The 6,574-nt window shown below is 44.6% G+C and overlaps 1 non-coding gene across 1 annotated transcript; it reads right to left on the reverse strand.

The window, feature by feature from the left end:
- Nucleotides 1-6,017: 6,017 nt before the first annotated feature.
- On the reverse strand, nucleotides 6,018-6,230 carry LOC148161902 (small nucleolar RNA U3). Its single transcript, XR_015767287.1, has one exon. It is a non-coding gene; the product is annotated as a small nucleolar RNA U3 (small nucleolar RNA).
- Nucleotides 6,231-6,574: the final 344 nt, after the last annotated feature.

The raw sequence follows: 6,574 nt of genomic DNA on the forward strand, positions 1-6,574 counted from the left end.
ATGTGTGCACTTCTCTTTGGCCCCATCACCAGGTTAAGCAGTGCATCTGATCCATCTCCATCACTGCGGGAAAGATGTAGGTCAGATAGGTAATAAGGAGAAAGGGGGGACAGGGGTGCAGCAAAAAGAAAGCATGCTTATAAGTGGGTTGATTCCAGAGAGGACCATTGCATTGATTTTTTAAATTTTTTAATTTACTTATTTGAGACAGAGTACTTGAGAGATCAGGAGCGGTGGTGGGGGAGTGGAAGAGGAACAGAGAGAAGCAGACTCACCAATGAGCAGGGAGCTGGACATACGGGCTTATCCCAGGACCCTGGGATTCTGACCTGAGCCAAAGACTGACACTTAAACAACTGAGCCACCCAGGTGCGCTTTAAAATAATTTTTAAACTAATCTGGTGCACTTAACATACGGCATTGTATTAGTTTCACATAAGGTCATGGTATTTATTTTGTATTTCTTTTTTAAATATTATTTATTTATTTAGAACAGGGGTGATGGGCAGACGGACAGGAAGAAAGAATCCCAAGCTGACTCTGCACTGAGCATGAAGACAAAACTGGGGATCAATCGCATGACCCTGAGATCATGACCTGAACTGAAATCAAAAGTCAGACGCTGACCGAGTGAGCCACCTTGGTATATCTAAGAATAATATGTTTAGCTTTCTCTTTGAAATAGGCACTGAGTAATGAGCAAGGCTGAGAGAAACCATGGTACCCATAGGCGCCAAGGTCAAATTGCACAAAATGTACCACAATGGCATATTTGGGCGAAACAGAATGCCACAACCACCACTGGTGCATGTTCCTTCAGACTCCGAGATCTCTGAGAAAACTCGAGATTGCAGGGTTAAAAATAATCCGAAAGGATCAGAGTGAAATGCCCTTGGGATGTGTGTGGTCTGTTCTAAAGTACACAGCAGAAGATGTTTTGTAGATAGGAAGCCAGCGATAAACAACACACTGTGCATTCCCTTTTTTGTTCTCTTATCCTGTGTTAAGGTCCGAGTACAATGGTGTTTACAATTAATTGATCACAGCCAGTTGCAGATTTCTTTATTCCTTCTCCACTGCCATTACTTCACTTGACAAATCCTGTGTACGTGGAAGGTGCGCCTTACTAAGCCCCTGCTGTAAATCATTATAGATCTATATCACTGTAGAAGGCATATTAGATTATGGAAAATAAACCTCAGGATCTCGGGCTGTTTGCTCGGGGTCCCCTGTGCCTCGCTATACTGTCGTCTCTTTTTCTTTTCTTAAAAGATTTTATTTATTTATTTGAGAGAGAGAATGAGATAGAGAGAGAGAGAGCATGAGAGGGGGGAGGGCCAGAGGGAGAAGCAGACTCCCTGCTGAGCAGGGAGCCCGATGCGGGACTCAATCCCTGGAATCCAGGATCATGACCTGAGCGGAAGGCTGTCGCTTAACCAACTGAGCCACCCAGGCACCACTGTAGTCTCTTTTTCTCAGTTCCTTCGCCAACCCAGGTCCCCGACTCTCTGATGTCGACAATACTGATTATCTTGAATTGAAGCTACCCGAAAAGAAACCGGTGCAAGGGCACTCAAACCTTCCTCTGTCTCCCTGAAAGCAGGAATCCAATCTCCCATATGAAAAAGGCACCCCCTGTACTAAGAAGTAAAAAGACATCCTTCTCACCAGGGCCTTTAAAGCAGAGGTTCTAAATTTGGTCTAGACACTCTCTAAATTAAAACTCCCCAAAATCCCTGAGAAATGTATTTTCTCCTTGTCTAGAATGCATAAAAACTGTCTGCCTTAATACTTTGTATTTCTTTAAGGGTCTCCATTTCAATATCCGTTCTCCATGCGTATTCAATGACTCAGTGAAACTTAATTCTTACTTAAGCTGGGAGACCAGGACAGGTAACAGAGGAACTTCTCCTTCCTTGCATACCCTTTCTGTAATCCTAGTATCTTAGCCAATGATTTGTAAAGGAAAGAAGTAAGAGAATTATATACCTGGGAGAAAGATTTGTCCCCAGGAAGGACTTTCTGGTATTTTTAACAGTGGAAATATCTACATTTGATCCAAAGTCTCCTGAAAAGTATTTATTTATTTTTAAGTTGAACTTCTAATTTCAGTGTCCCCTGAAATTCGGATGTGCCTTCCCAGAGGGTATGTTAGGAGCCTTGAAAGGAAAGCTCACAACCAAGTCCTGTGTGGGGGCCGTGCTGCCATCAAGTGATGAAGGAGTTTGGGAAAATCTCTTCATCTCTCTGCACTCAGCTTCCTCACGTATAAGATAAGGTTGTTAATCAAATTCTCCACGGTCCCTTCCTGCTATGATTCTGTGAGTGCACAAGGGTCTGCGGTGCCTTTGAAGCAGCCCTGGGGACTGCAGCTGAGACCTGACTTGGTCCCTTCACTGTGTGTCTCTTGCAGGAGCCTGAGCTGAGCCCACACTGAAAACAGAGAACAGAGGGAGCATTTGGGAGACAGAAAATCAGCAGGTTTGGAGGATGAGAATAACGCAAAGAAGGACAAGGCAATGGTGGAGCAGGTGGTTGCCCAAAGGAGGTAAGAAGAAGGACAAGTTGGGTCCAGAAAAATCAGGGGAAACTGAGGAATGCATACAGCGGCATCCAACTCTGCAAGGAGCAGCCTGAGCTGAGCAAGGAGAACGAGGAGAGTAACTTCGTCCACGGTGAACCTGTGCACCTGCCGAGGAGCCCCACAGAATGGATCTGGGTTGGTTTGTACTTCAGGGAAGCACCAGTTCCAAGAGGAGGAGGGGGAGGAGTGGCACCTTGGTGGCTATATCCTTAAGCGTCTGCCTTTAGCTCAGGTCATGATCTCAGGGTCCTGGGATCGAGCCCCGCATGGGGCTCTCTGCTCGGCAGGAAGCCTGCTTCTCCCTCTCCCGCTCCCCCTGCTCGTGTTCCCTCTCTCGCTATGTCCTCTCTCTTAAATAAATAAAGAAAATCTTAAAAAAAAAAAAAGAGGAGGACGATGTGACCATGAGCCTCTGCCCCAGACCCCTAGCTTTGACCTCAGAGCTGCCCTCATGGTGGATGTTCTCCAAGTCTGTGTGGGCTTAGAGGGATCAGTGATGTATGGATAAAGGTTGGACTTGTCCATTCTTACTGCAAGAGTTCTACCCTAAGGTCAGGAAGGGCCAGGGTAGGAGACCCTTGCCTCTGAGGCAGTGATACCAATTATATTCTTCTGAATTTATGGTTGTCAAAGACTTTACACACATTTGTCTTGACTGTGTGTTGAGTGTTTCATTTTCCTTAGTCTCTGTTAAGAACTTGGAATTCTGACATCAATAAGATTTCACTAAGGAGGTCAAAGCAGTGAGAGGAAGAATGCAAACAAAATCTTGTAGCTCAGCACACCTGGGTGGCTCAGTTCATCGAGAGTCTGCCTTCAGCTCAGGTCATGATCCCACGCTCCAGGGACCAAGCCCCATTGAGGGGGGTGGCTCCCTGCTCAGCAGTGGAGTCTGCTTCTCCCTGTCCCTTCCCCAGCTGTTCTCTTTCTCTCTGTCTCTCTCTCACTCTTGCTTTCTCCCTCACTCTCTCTCTCAAATAAATATATAAAATCTTTTTCAAAACTGTTGTAGCTCTCCTAACCTGGCATATGGTGGCAGTGCAGAGGATGGAGGGGGGAGGGAGCTAGGCCGAAGACATCTCTTCCTAATAACAGAACCATTGAGAGGAATCCAAGAGGACAGTCCCTCTTCATCAGAGCTCACCACAGGGGAGTGTCATGGGGCATTGAGAGTGTAGGGCAGGCTCCACTTTAAGGAAGGGTATTTGTTGCCTCCTGGAAGAAAACAGAGAGCGTTCGTGCAGGTATTTGGGGCAGGAATGTAGTTGAGATTAGAGATTTGCCACCCCCTTTATCAGATCCGTGAAGGAACGTCTCCGAGAGCTTCCTCAGTGCTTGGTTTGGTCCTAGGAGTCATGAGTACAGAGATGAGTAAAACATTATCCCAATTGTCGTGGGGCTCTCAGTCTAGTTACCAGAAGTCATGAAAAGTGTAGTGGTGGTGGATTCCTTGGAGGAAGTGGCCAGTGCTGCCTGGGGATGGCCTGGTCTCCCTCTGTGTTTTCCAACAGCTGGATGACCTGTCCTGACCCAGGGACCCTGGGCCTCAACTCAATTTCAGCCTCTCAGGACACAGCCAACACCTAGGTTCCATGTTAACCCAAAGCAGTCAACACTATGAAGGTCTGCAGAGGAAACTGCTGGTATGGGTAGCTCCCCACTTTGTCTTGGCCAACTGGAAAATAGAGGCGAGTTCACTAAGACTTGTAGGGTCATCCTTGCCCTAATGATCAGGGATTAGTCTTTCTCTCTGTTAAGTGAAATACTTTCTAGCTTCAGTATTGTCTCTCCACTTAAAAACTGTGGAACTATTGGCTAAAGTTTCGATCAAGTAGCTACAGTGAAAAAGGGGTAAAACAACTTCCAAGCTGCAGTGAGAATGTGCAGAAACTCTTATACTGAATAATAATCGGACAAATCACTTTTAAATTGCACAAAAGATTTATACAGTAATTCTGGAATAGACAATGTAAGTCTGTCGCTTTCTCCTTCTTCTTAACATTGCTTTGATAATTTAAGATCATTTCCATTTCCATATAAACATTTGGATCAGCTTAGAAATACTTACTAAAATGTCTGCTAGAAGGTTGATTGGCATTGTATTAGATTTGTTGATCAATTTGGGAAGAATTGACCTCTAAACCATAATGAGTCTTCCAATCCACCACAAATTTTATCTCCCCATGTATTTAGTTCTTTAATTTCTGGAAGTAATGCTCTGTAGTTTTCAGTGTAATATTCTGACACGTATTGTGTCTGATAAGACAATGCAGTAGGAAAACTGGTCAAAAGAATTGAAGAAGAAATGCTTCACAAAAGAAGATACACAAAAGGCCAAAAAGCACTTGAAAAGATGCTCCACTTGAAACCATTGAAAAGCATGAAGTTGAACATAAATCAAAAGGGCTTCATGAATGTCTCCGCAAGGCTCCATCTTAAACTAAGTAACCTTTTCCTTCTCTTCTGCAAACCTCTGCTCCTCTCTTCTAAGCCTTTTGTTTCAGGATCCTGGTACCACCCTAAAGACATGATGAAGGAGGCTGGCAGCAGACACACAATTTCTGTGAAAATATACCACCCCCCTGCCCCTTCCTCCAGGGGGAAGGGACTTACCCTTTTTGAGGGCCTTGGCCTGTTCTAGACCCCTGTGCCCCGAAAAGCAATAAAGCTATTGTTCCTCAATATTCCAAACTCTGTCTTCGTCTTATATTTTGGCTCTGAAGCACAGAGGTCAGTTTTCGACGGCACACTCAGCCATTGGGAAGATAAATTAATACTACAGTGAGTTACCATTACACATCCATCCCCGTGGCTAAAATTACGAAGACCGAAAACATATGTGGTGAGAATGTAAAGTAACTAGACGTTTCATACACTTGTGGGAATGAAAAATGGTCCAACCACCGAGAAAAACTGAACCACAGGTAAACATTTACCAATCACGTGAACGGCCATTCCTCTCCTAAGGATTTACACAATATGGCCACACAGCAAACTGCACATGAATATTCATCATAGCTTTATTCCCCATGGCCAAACCCAGGAAACTGCATAGATGGCCATGAATAGGTGAATGTACAGACCAAATATATCCATACGGAGGAATACTCCTTAACAATGAAAAATTCTGAACTGGCGATCCATTAATAATATGGATAGATATAAGAATCCCTAGGCTGCAGGAAGGAATGTAGGCATAAAAGAGTTCCATTTCCATAACGTGGTTAAAAATGCAAGCCGACTTTGATACCCGTGGTTGCCTGGGACTGAGGGTGAAGGCAGTGAGAGACTTCAATGGAACCACCCAAGGGAAGCTGTGAGGTAGAGGAAATGCCCTGTGTCCTGAATGGAGCAGTAGTTTCAATTGTATGTACATCTGTGAAAATGCATTTAGTTGTACAGTTTATCTTTTTTAATTTTTATTTGTTGAGAAAGCACTCACACTGCGTCCTCTCTCTCTTACTCCTCCAAAGGAGGAGAAGAACGATCATCAGTGGCAATGGGCAGCTGTGGAAACAACACCTAAAACCAGGTTCATCTCAGGAGAGAACAATATGCCTCCTCCTTGAGGTTTCAGGTCCTCTACACGTTCAGAGAAACTTCTCTAGTAACAAACTGTAGAAATGAACTGGAGGGTATTATGCTAAGTGAAATTAAGTCAATCAGAGAAAGACACGTATCCTATGACCTCACTGATAGGAGGAATTCTTAATCTCAGGAAACAAACTGAGGGTTGCTGGAGTGGTGGGGGTGGGAGGGATGGGGTGCCTGGGTGATGGGCATTGGGGAGGGTATGTGCTATGGTGAGCGCTGTGAATTGTGTAAGACTGATGAATCACAGACCTGTACCTCTGAAACAACTAATACATTATATGTTTAAAGAAAAAGAGACAGAGAAGCTAGTAGGAAGGGAAAACTGAAGAGGAGGAAATAAGAGGGGGAGAGGAACCATGAGAGACCATGGACTCTGAAAAACAAACTGAGGGTTCT

This window comes from Eumetopias jubatus, unplaced genomic scaffold (assembly GCF_037043125.1).
Source record: "Eumetopias jubatus isolate StellerSeaLion01/CBP00866 unplaced genomic scaffold, mEumJub1_p1.0 scaffold_39, whole genome shotgun sequence".
NCBI classification, from domain to species: domain Eukaryota; kingdom Metazoa; phylum Chordata; class Mammalia; order Carnivora; family Otariidae; genus Eumetopias; species Eumetopias jubatus.